Source organism: Ruditapes philippinarum, unplaced genomic scaffold (assembly GCF_026571515.1).
Source record: "Ruditapes philippinarum isolate M1 unplaced genomic scaffold, ASM2657151v2 ctg70_1_1_1_1, whole genome shotgun sequence".
Lineage (NCBI taxonomy): Eukaryota > Metazoa > Mollusca > Bivalvia > Venerida > Veneridae > Ruditapes > Ruditapes philippinarum.
The window spans coordinates 242,917-255,719 of record NW_026858237.1 but is presented as its reverse complement, the minus strand read 5'-3'; the positions used below and the strand labels follow the sequence as shown (position 1 = coordinate 255,719).

The window sequence follows — 12,803 nt, the reverse complement described above, 5'->3', positions numbered from 1 at the left end:
CATAATTCTAGAAATAGTCAAGCTAGAGTAATAAATCTTCGCTTACATGCTTTAAGTAATAATAAGGAATATATACCTAAAATTTGCAGTTGATACCTTGAGAAATAAAGAAGTTATAGAAAACAAACATTTTTTCATAGAAATTCTAATTTCATGGATGCTAATATTCTGAAATATAAGTGCTATAATTTTGAACCCTGCCACATATGATGTGGGTGACGATAAGACACATACGCTTTAAGTACATTAAGAAATAAAGAAATAATGCAAACACATGTTTTTGTTCGAGGGGGTAAATATAATATGTTTTGTAAGTAGAGTTGTGAATCTTGACGTGCATAATCTCCATAATGCAATATATCCATATTTCAGGTTTCATAACAAATACTGCCATTAGCACTTTTAAGCGTTATCACAGAATCTATTTTTGTGTAATTTTTGCCATGTTTTAAGTATATTTGTCGCCAAAGCAACAAAATTTTTCAACATAGTAAGAACAATAAAAGAGGTACATAATCTACCCATATTTCAAGTTTCATAAAATATTTTGAGAGTTTTTGAGTTATCACGGGATACAGTTTTTTGGACAGTTGGACTTACGCACTGACGGACAAACATCCAATGGTCGTTGAGCTTCATTCCGTCAATAATGTTAGTTAAAAAGTAGATAACTCCATAAACCGACTAGTTTATGTTGTTATTTTACTGGTTTATGTGGACAAGTGACATGTTAATATCAAAGAAAAAGCACATAATCCATAAAATTTATGTTAAACCAGTAAAAAAAATACCACCGGTAGGGGACTGGAGTGATTTGTTCACATGGGTTGCTAGTTGTTACTATAAAGGAACATAAAATAGAGAAAATAAGAATCCCTGAAGAAAGCCCTTTACGGCATAATAAAAAATGTTGCATGCTCGGTTTGATTGAGCCTGTTCATGGACGGTACTGTTAAGTGCAAACTACCGTCCACGCCCTCTGGCACCGGCTTAAGCAGAATTCAACATCACATTCGATTTTCCATGAGAAATGAAATTACATTCAAGTTATAATATTTATATTGCACTTCTAATATTCTCAAAGTAAATACATTTAAAACAAAAATTATGGTTTTCATAACAGAGACACCTTCGTTTGCCGAATTAGACTCGTAAATCACATTAGGCAATAAATAGTTTGTAGTATAATGTCACGTTACGGATTATCAAATCTGTTTGAACATTCTAGTTCTATAAATTACATTACACATAATAATAAAATGACTGTAATCTGATACATACTTTAAGCAAGAATGATATGTTTAAACCACACAGCTCTGTTAAGATAATGTATAGAATATTGGAAGAAAAGTGTTGTATATAAAATGTACTTAAACTTGATACCAAAAGTGAAATTATCATTAAGTGCATTCTCTGAGAATACAAACAGGCAGAAATATAGCCGATATAATTTTATCAATATACAAAAGACATTTTCTATAGTACAACACAAGAAATTTTGACATTTTCCGTTGACACTCACAGATAAGAAAGGCATATATTAAGTCTTCTATAACTAACAACTTGTTATAACTATTCGAAAAACTGTATGCTTTTTCAGGGCATTTGGAATTCGAAGTTCAGTTATCATGAATAATATTACCAAACATCAATGCGATAACAAATGTGGTACCTTTCTGCCACTGGCTATATTTACTGTTATATTGTGATGTATCATTTTAAAATAAACATATACGTGAATGTAAAGATAAATAATATTTAATGATCGATAGCTTCTCACCGTCTAACTCCCGTAGTCTATATTTTAGCATGTCACATATATTGAAACCATCTGAGATGTTCCTTATTAAAGTTGTTCATAAAATTTTATTCCGTACAGACCTCTGTTTTATTGTCTAAATCTAAAAGCTATAAAGCATTGTTGTTAAATGTTTATTTAGGTAATGATTTCAACCAAAATTGTTCAAAGTTTGCCTCTTAGGTAAATGTTTACCCAGACTCGCAGAGCTTTCCCCTTTACTTTCATTCAAAAACTTTCTTTGCCGCAAACGATACTGCCTACATGTAAAACTTTCTTTAATGTAGCATTGCGCAATAACTATTCAAATAGTAGATTCGTTACCGGGATGAAATAATATTCGTCCCAAATTTTGAATTAAAGTATCACCTAGTAGTCGTCTACACAATATATTCAAGGCAGTTTTGGGGACAGCTAAGCATGAATTTGTACTTCTTGACCTTTTACCAACAAACCTTTATGTTGGGCCATGCATATCATAAACACATAGTCTCAATATGGTGATTATTTGTGCCAAGTTATTTAATAACTTCCATAAAGTCAAAAAGTTATGGAGAACATATAACCTTGACATTTGGGGCAGCAACCTAGATGTTGAGCTCTGTTGATTGTATCATGGTGAGGATCATTTGTGCCAGGTAATTTTAAAACTTTTTAATTGTCAATAAGTTATAGAACAGACATGAAAAATAGCTGTTTTTACATTGGACCTTTGAGTTTGGCCCTTACTTTCAGGGTTGTGACTTTATTGCTCTGCCATTGGTGTCATAATGATGATCATTTCTGCCAATCTAAAGAACATTGCAGTCGTTTAAATGTTATGGACAGACACGAAATGCAGACGTTTTTCCATTTGACCTTAAAAGGTGAACTTGACCTTGCTCTGCACGTCGTCTAATAATGGTGATCAGTTGTGCCAAATCATTTTTAAAAAAATCAGCGGTTAAAGAGCGGACACGATATGTAGACCTTTTTACGATGAAATGAAGACTTTTAAATATTTAACCTTTACGTGTGACCTTGACCTTGGGGTAGCAACCTAATTATCCTCTCTGCACATCGCCTCATAATGTTTATAACTTGCGCCAATACATTTTAAAACATTCAGAGGTTTAAAAGTTATGGAGAGGACACGAAATGAAGACTTTATACATTTGACCTTAAAGTGTGACCTTGACCTTGGAGGTAGCAACCAAATTATTGTTCTTATAATGGTGATCAATTGCGCCATTTTTTTATTTCAGCGATTAAAACGTTATGGAGCTGACACGAAGTGTATACTTTTTAACATTTGACCTTAAAGTGTGACCTTCATTTTTGAGCAACCAAATTTTTGCACTCTTCATGTCGTCTCATAATGGTGATCAGTTGTGCCAAGTTATTTTTTTTTCAATTGAGTGGTTAAAAAGTTATTATAAAATTAATATTTGACCTTTTAGTTTGACCTTGACCTTGATTGGTAACAACCCAATCATTGCACACCGATTCTGAAATGGAAATACATCGACTTTTCAACCGAACTAGTGGCGGAAGACCTCAAGTGCCCATCCATACATTGTTTCAGGCAAGGGCACCACCTATGTAGAACCACCAATATGCGGTAAGCTAAATCGATAGCTTTCCCCAATGAAATAATTTTAAATCCCTGGCGAATTCGTACCTAAGGCGATGGGTTGCAAGTGATAAGAAATCAAGAACTTTAACCACAAAGGTTGCTTAAAAGGTGTGTGTACAGGTATAAAATTTTATGATATATCTATTGTTTATTTTATTCAGCGAGGATGTGTACCTGTAATTTTCCAAGCTATCATTTTCTTATGTGGACACATGTACAATTATGTGTTCAGAATAGCAATTGATATTAACCTGAAAATCTACTTTTATATTATTAAGTCTTACAATTATGAATTGATATATTTTAATATATCAATCATATAATTTTTAATTCAAAGTATGAAAATGTACCAAAAGTAGAATGGTTAAAACGTAATTGATGATATCCCTCTCATGCAAAATATGACTGAGTACTACCTTTCCGAATGGCATACTAAAAACTAAACTCGATCATGATTCTTGTTAGAATTTATGGGCATATTTCCATTACAAGTAATGGAAAAATAGTCGAAAGCATGAGCCTATGAATATTTACATAGGTGGTTCAACAGCCACGTAGGAGGTCCAGAAAACATTTCTCTTGCTATATATGCAAGTACTTTCGCAGTATTTTCAATTATCAATAATCCAGGGGTGTAAGCCTTTAAAAGTAATAAATTTCTTAGCTTGTCGGAGAGTAAATAGTGACACAAGACATGATTAATTAGACAAAAAAAATAGAAATGTCCCAATGTGAAATTATACCACCGTAAACGGACTCGACAGAGATTATTCTGACATGACGGGAATTGACATTTTACCGAGATTTGTCTAGCATTCGATGAATGTCTGGGCCAGTAACGTGTGTACAAATTTCTCACCCGTTTTTGTTTCAGAAGGTGCAAAATGACTAAAATCGGCAATCGTTGCAAGCTTTGCACTCAAACACTCAAATTGAGCTAAGAATCCCTAAATTTGTTTCGTGAACAATGTAAGAAATTCAAGTTTTAGATGTTTAGGCGTCTGATTTCAGTAGAGCTTCTTTAAACATGTTTTATAAAAATGCAATATTATTTTTGTTTTAGTTTGTTTTGTTCTGTTGTTGTTTTTGGGAGTTTTTTGCGGGGGGCGTATTTTTCGTTTTTATTCAGATAGGGATATTCCGATTAGAAAAGATAGTTTTGTATGATACTGTTTTCTTGTGATTGTAACATCACTGACATATTACAGTCAAATAATTACTTTCAAAAAAGATAGGGGTATTCCGATTAGTAAAGATAGTTTTGTATGATACTATTTTCTTGTGATTGGTACATCACTGACATAATACAGTCAAATAATTACCTTTAAAAGGTATATCTAGTTATTTAAATACATGTATTTTTAATTTTATATCATGTGCATGTTAAAGATATACTATGCTCATCTTTTAGTGAACAAATTTAATCACAGAAATGTGTTGAAATCTATGAAGTTCTAACTGAATGTGTCTAACTTGAATAAACGAATGAATAAAATGTGTATGGGAAGCTGCATTCCCTGATACGGGTGAAGTAAAGTTGGTCTTTTCTTAAAAATACTGCCAGGTTTTTTTTAATGACACTATATATTCATATTGTGACCACCTATAGTTTGTAGAATTTTAAACATAATATAGCTACTTTGTATGAAGTCAAAACCTTTTTATTTTATGTTTACAAAGAGTCTGTGTGGCAATTATCAATATGTTCGAATATTAAATTTGAGCATAGTATATATTTAATGTGAATGTAGAATTCAACTACAGGAATAAAATAAAATTATAGTCACAGTTCAAATCCCCATGGATTTCAATAATACTCGTGTCAAGAAATAATGATCGCTCATATGACAACAGTAAATAGTTTTGCAAATATGTTGATAATTAAATTTATTCAATTAACAACCTTTTGATTATGTCACACCACGTCTGGTTTATAATGAATCATTCTATGACGTCAGTTGGCACTCGAGGGAAACATTCGATCGCGGACGTTTTTAGAATTTCGGAAAATTTTTGAAATATCAAATTACATTTATAAAAGGTCTGATACCTTATATAGTAACAAATTACATTCATATAAGGTATCAGGTAATAGTATTGGTTATATAAGTTGCAAGAAATTGTTAACCAATCGCGCTAGAATAATTATGTTTAAACTATAAACAGACCCTTTCTTCAAATTGGGCATAGTTTTGCAGTTAAGTACAATTAACGAAATACTAACTACTTATTCTTGATTTTTATAACAAGCCGTAAGAAGTCGACTACCTATAAAGCAAAACAAATACGGCCTTGCTTATCTTGATTGATAATTATCTGTCGTTGAAAGATACAAACGCTTCAAACTTAAAGGTGGATAACTCAAACACGAAGCCGGTACTATTATCTTTTTACCGTTTAAAATATTTCTCTAATTATATTCGTAGATCATTTAGAAATGTCAATCAATTCCACTTAATAATGATATGAGCCGCGTCACGACAAAACCAACATAGTGTGTTTGCGACCAGCATGGATACAGACCAGCCTGCGCACCCGCACAGTCTGATCAGGATCCATGCTGTTCGCTTACAAACCCTATAACAAGTAGAGAAACTGATAGCGAACAGCATGGATCCTGATCAGACTGCGCGGATGCGCATGCTGGTCTGGATCCATGCTGGTCGCACACCCATTTTATTGAAAAGCGGAATGTCTAGGTTCTGTCAAAAATATCATTTAAGATGAAATTGGATGTCAACGTTTGCTTGCTAATGACTGAAACTTCATGTCAGGGTATAATCATTTATTAACAGGGGTATCAGCTTAGATAAGACAACATCATTTTTTTCAAAAGCACATGATAATACTTGTATATTCATTCATTTTTTATAACATGAATAAAAGTGTCGTAACTACCAAATTTTAAATTGAACAAATGATGTGCCCGCCTAAAGTAAGAGTTCAAAACAATCTTATTTCAATAATTGTGATTAAACGTATCGTATTTCAACAAATATAAGGTACAATAACATATGAGAGGTAATAACCCTATTTGATCATACAACTTTTATGACAACTGCCCGCAATACGTATTTCTGGTACAAGGTAAATAATCATATAACAAAATTAATTTATATTTCTTCAATTTCTACATTTATTTTTAATAGATTAATTTATATATCAATCAATTAAAAACTGCCACTTTGTATCGAAATTACATCAGTAACGATAAATAGCTAATATAATAGCGGGTTAATGTTAAACATAATCATTCTTTATAATTTTTTAATCATTTTGTCATGAACCTGCTTGCCAAAAGTTCATTTAAATGTATCAAATTTCTATAGTTTCAATAACTGTAAATAACTGTAAAAATTCTTTTACCTTATATTGTATACCGAACATCTGTATGATCAAAACTCATATGCGCCTTAATCAAATCTTCAATGCAAGATAGGAATTAATACCTACAGATTAGACTGATAACGATCTTTAAAGATTGGAAAGCAATAAATATAACTAAATAATATTTAACAGGTTATTTTATCTCTTGAGATCTAAAAAAAGTTTTTGTAAATTCAGAAAACATAAACTGGACATAATTATCTTCGATCAATCAGTGGGACAATGTTTTAAACCTGTGATTAATTAATTGTACGATAAAGAACCTGTGAAGATTTTCGTTAGATAATCGTAGCCCGAACCGGTTCAGTCGTCTATTATCTCCGCTTTCTCCTAGAAAACTTAACAAGCAAAAACGTCAGTGTAGATTGAGAAACATTTCTACATGTTCAAGTGCGCATATATCAACTCAATAACGTGTTTTTACCTTTCCTGTTTGTGATAAAGTAAATCAAAGTAGAATTGCAACACTAAACCATTATATATTGGAAAATGTTCAGTAAATAAGAGTATCATATTTACGGAAACGTATAGCGACCATCCCTATATGATATATATCAAATTACTTTTTTACAGTTTTATAATATGTTTGTTTTATGCAAATATGATTTGAGGAAAGAATTACATATTTAAAAAGATGTAAGTGTTTTTTTGTTTTTTTTTTCATTTTGTCAAAAAGTTAAAAGTAGTTTAATTTGCATTATAAGATAAAAACGTACGATAGATTACAAAACAATACGTGTTATATATGATTTACAACATAACTTGATTTAATTGTGTCCTTTATCAAATACAAATGTCTTGACTTTTCTCGTGTCACACGTCAAATAAGACGAACTATCGCTTAAGCTTTTGGGTCTATGCTCCTAAAATAACATCAACCGGTCAAATATGCCTTTTTATATGATATTTATCATGTACCATCCTCTGTACATACATTTGAAATGGTAAATTTGTCGGAAGTTATCGTTTTAAGCTCTATGTATTATATATCTTACAAAAATATAATGGTTTCTATGATAACAAATTTACATCAGGTACTACTTCACTAGCTAATTTTATGCTTATTAACAACTAACAGAGTTTGTCTTTATTATATATTAATCTTTATCTTGTAACACTATCTGAGGCACAATTATTTAAACATTCCTTAATCTTTGGAATACAAAAAGCCTCAATCAAATGTTTCATATATAATCTTTAAAAAAGCTTTCTATTGTGCAAGATTTTTCTGTCCTCATTATCAAATATAAATTGTAAAATATGTTATATCATATTGTATATTATAGAGGTATGCGAATTAAAAACCTCGATATATATAACTAATACATATAAATAAACGGAAAAATGCCACATAAATTTGAATCCAGCAATATTAACAGCAGATTGAGTAAATGATATATATTCAAGATCAAATAACAATGTAAATATTGGTCAAATATATATCGTGTGTTACATATATTGTCTTAAATTCTATTTTACGAACATGCACGGGCTGTAGGTATTACTAGAAACATATTTCAGATCAAGTAAGTTTATAAAAATTGGTTAGGTATATAGTATGTATTAAATAAATTGTCAAAAATTCTGTTTTAACTAACATATAGGGGTGGTCGCTTTACGTTTCCGTACATATTGACGTTTAACTTTTTTTTAAATATCAAAGGACAGCGCCAACAGTTGTAAGAACGAGTCATAGAGAGAAAATTAACCGCAACAATAACCTCCTCCGGTAAAACTGAAATATGTTTTATATCAAAAAGATTTATAAGGATTATTGATTAATTGATATGTCTTTCAAAACGAACCAAAACATGCATTTCAAAGTGTTTTTTTTATGTTGACGACTTATTTATTTAGCATGGTTAGGCTTTGTATTTGAAATATTGTGTTGTTTCCGTATTATAATTACATGTAGAATATTTATGAACTTTCAGGTAACTTTAAGAGAATTGTATAATATTTCGGAAAGGTCTGGAGAGTTTGTTTCCTATTTAGAATATTCAATAAACAGATTATTCCAGAAAGATCTTTGAGTACCATATATAAGACGAATAAGGATTTTATTTGAGGATCTTTTGTGACATTTATAAATTTTAAAAATACAGATTCAAGCCTGGATTATACGCAAACGTATAGCGACCACCCCTATATGTTAGTTAAAACAGAATATTTGACAATTTATTTAATACATATTATATACCAAACCAATTTTTACAAACTAACTTGATCTGAAATATTTAATTAGTAATATCTACAGCCCCTGCATGTTGGTAAAAACAGAATTTAAGACAATTTATTTAACACACGATTTAATTTGACCAATATTTACATTGTTATTTGATCTTGAATATATATCATTTACTCAATCTGCTATTAATATTGCTGGATTCAAATTTATGTGACATTTTTCTGTTCATTTATATGTATTACTTTTATATATTGAGGTTTTTTATTCGCATACATCTATCATTATAAAATATAATACAACATATTTTAAAATTTATATTTGATAATGAGGACAGAAAAAACTCGCACAATAGAAAGGTATTTTAAAAATTATATAAGAAACATTTGAATGAGTCTTTTTGTATTCCAAGATTAAGGAATGTTTAAATAATTGTGCTTCAGATAGTGTTACAAGATAAAGATTATATAAAAAAGACAAACTCCGTTAGTTGTTAATATGCATAAAATAAGCTAGTGAAGTAGTACCTGATGTAAATTAGTTATCATAGAAACCATTATATTTGTGTAAGATATATATAATATATAGAGCTTAAAACGATAACTTCCGACAATTTTACCATTTTACATGATAAATATTATATAAATATTATATAAAAGGCATATTCGACCAGTTGATGTTATTATAGGAACATAGATCCCAAACCTTAAGCGATATTTCGTCTTATATGATGTGTGACACGAGAAAAGTCAAAACTTTTGTATTTGATAAAGGAAGCAATTAAATCAAGTTATATTGTAAATCATATATAATACGTATTTTTTCGTAATCTATCGTACGTTTTTATCTTATAATGCAAGATAAACTACTTTTAACTTTTTGACAAAATGAAAAAATAAAACAAATCTTTTTAAACATGTAATTCTTTCCTCAAATCATATTTGCATATAACAAACATAATATAAAACTGTAAAAAAGTCATTTGATATGTATCATATAGAGATGGTCGGTATACGTTTCCGTAGGATTATTTGTTAAGTTTACAGTTTGTGTAATAAAATATATACGTGCTCAAAAACATTCAACTCTTTGAGCTGTAGTTGAAAATAAGAATATAAACCAGGAAATAAATTATTTAGACAATTTGGAAGACTTTGGAAGACATTGTTACTTTAATAAAATAATGTTTGAGCTGCCTAATTATTTTGGGGATTTTTTCCATTGAAAATTTTTAATCGTCAAAAAAATCACACTTTTATTTTTTCCATTACATTTAAATTTATCTGTTCTATAACTTTTAGGGGGAGTAGATGACTGCAAACCCAACTTTACTCTTTACATAAAATTGAAAAATTGCACGGACGTATTATCCCTTTTCATAAATATCTAAAAACTAAATTAATCAATTACGAATGTTAATGGACTTTGATGACACATATGTCTATAAACTGATAATCATTATTTGCAAAATTTATGACAATGCTGACAAATGGAAACTGCTAGTCTACTTCGCAATTGCATGGCCCAACAGTAGGATTGCATTTTATGTTACTTGTTTTCTTTATTATAGCACACATTGATTTATGACACTAATCAAATAAACAACCCATTTTTATGTTATAAAAGATAAACAGTTGAAATATCTTTTATATGTCAGTTAAATATCTATTTCCAAATAAAAAGTTGTGATCATAAAATAAAAAACATGCTTACAATTTGTTCTGCATTACCTCTATAAAGGTCATATATGCTTTTGATGCATCAATGCAGACTGTATTTCTGATATTACTAATTATTATTTCATAAAACAGTTTTCCAGTGATATAACCTTTATTCATTTCAAACAATGTGTTTACTACCTTATAACATTTACGTTCGCAATTGCATATTTTTCAAACTGTTTATAACTATAGATATCAAGCATATCAACACCGCGTTCTTGTATGTTTTGCTTAATTTTTGCCTTGGCTAACCATGCAAAAAAATGCATAAAAATAAGTCATTGATTTTTTTTAAAGAATATAGAACTGGGAGTCTGTAAACTTGTTTAACAATGAATAAATAAAGGTAACATTATTGACTTTGTAAAATATATTTTCCAATTGAAATTAACGATTTTTTTCCAGCGCGTTATACATTTTTTTACTTTTTGAAGTTTTTCATTAGAATATAAATCTATAATTTTCTCAACAAAAAGAAAAAGACATCAACAATAACACCCAACACCTATCATCGAACATCAGTAAAACCTCTTTTAACTGTTTTATTTTTATTGCTAGAATCTATGCACACAAAGTGAAGATTGTAGTTTAATTGGATCGTTTTGTCTTTGACTCTTGAAAAAAATGAAGAAAAAACATTTGAAATAACTCAAGTTTAGTGGTGTATAGTAGAGATATCCCTTTTCTAAACATTGGATCAAAATGAAATAATGAAAGAATTTTTTCTATGAATTTAAAAGATGCAATGTAGAATCAAAAGCCTTTTCAAAATCAATCATCATTAGTAAACCAGGCATATCGTTATCTTCAGTCTTGTGAATTATATCATACACTAATCTAGTGCTTTCATAAAAGGTACTTTTTCTTAATAAATTCAGTTTGATATTTTGACACTAATATATCTAAGACGTCGACATTGTTCAGTCTATTTACTGAATCTGATGCTAATCTATGAAAAACATTCAATAAAGAAATTGGACTCCAATCTCTTAAAAAATGTTTTGGTTTGTTTTCTTTTGGAATGCATGTTATTGTTCCTAGTGTTTGCTATAATTAACTATAACTTTGTAGGTAATGAATGGATTTTTTTTGTGTTGTTGGGCGCAACAATCTTTTAGCATAATCCAAACAAGCAGATTTAATTAATTTTCACCTTTCTACAAAAGGTCAAATGCGTAGATTTCGCAAAATTGGCCATATTTTCGTTATCTAATTATGAACTTGATTTATAAATGGAAGAACACTCACACTTAAAACCGACATGAAAAGTATATAAAATATGACATTGACCATTATATTACATTTACTTTCAAGGTAAAATATTGCATATAGCTTAAATTGCAATATCTTTGTTATTTATTTACGGATTTGATTTATGCTCTGTCAAAAATATCCTATGACAAAATGGACAAACTTCTGTTATTATATTGACCTAAAATGTACATTGACCGTCAAGGTAAATAATTGACATTTGCTTAAATAATCACTCTTTATTCTTTGTTTGCGGTTTTGACTTTATACTTTGACAAAAGGACACATATTGCTATCGCTATTGCTATCAAAACGCGTAAAAAGGATATTCAATGAAAAACGGACTGCATGGAAATTTGATAAATGAGATGCAGACAGATAACACAGATAAACTTTACACTCGTTTTAGTTCTCATGTATTTCATGGGAGACAAACGAATAAAAGAACAGTGAATTTGGTAAACCGCTTCATTTCATCATTTGATTTTACACATTTAAATAATTTATTTTATAAATATATTTGTTAAGTACAATGTAACTAATGAAATTTCACCTCAGTCTGTTATTTCCCAATATTATCATAATTCATTTAAATAAATGCAATCTTATTATTTTAGACTTCATTCTCCGAGTCCAAAAACTTCATATTAAATCAATGTTTTACTCACTCAGTTTAGCTTATTGTTCATTTTTCCATATCTAATATTATATCAACATTGAGCTCCGCTAAGCCTCGTTTTATTCCATATCATGTCTTAACAATGTATTATTAATCATGTCATCTTTATCCCATCTGACTATGACAAATCCGTGATTTATTAAATGATTTTAAAAACCAGGGCTCTA

General features: G+C 29.6%; 1 protein-coding gene across 1 annotated transcript in view; it reads right to left on the bottom strand.

The window, feature by feature from the left end:
- LOC132752567 (uncharacterized) overlaps positions 1-6,836 on the bottom strand; it is a 75,290-nt gene extending 68,454 nt beyond the window's left edge. Inside the window, exon 1 of the mRNA XM_060742906.1 lies at positions 6,780-6,836. The gene's annotated coding sequence lies outside the window, so the exon portion shown is untranslated. The remainder of the gene's footprint in view (positions 1-6,779) is intronic.
- Positions 6,837-12,803: the final 5,967 nt, after the last annotated feature.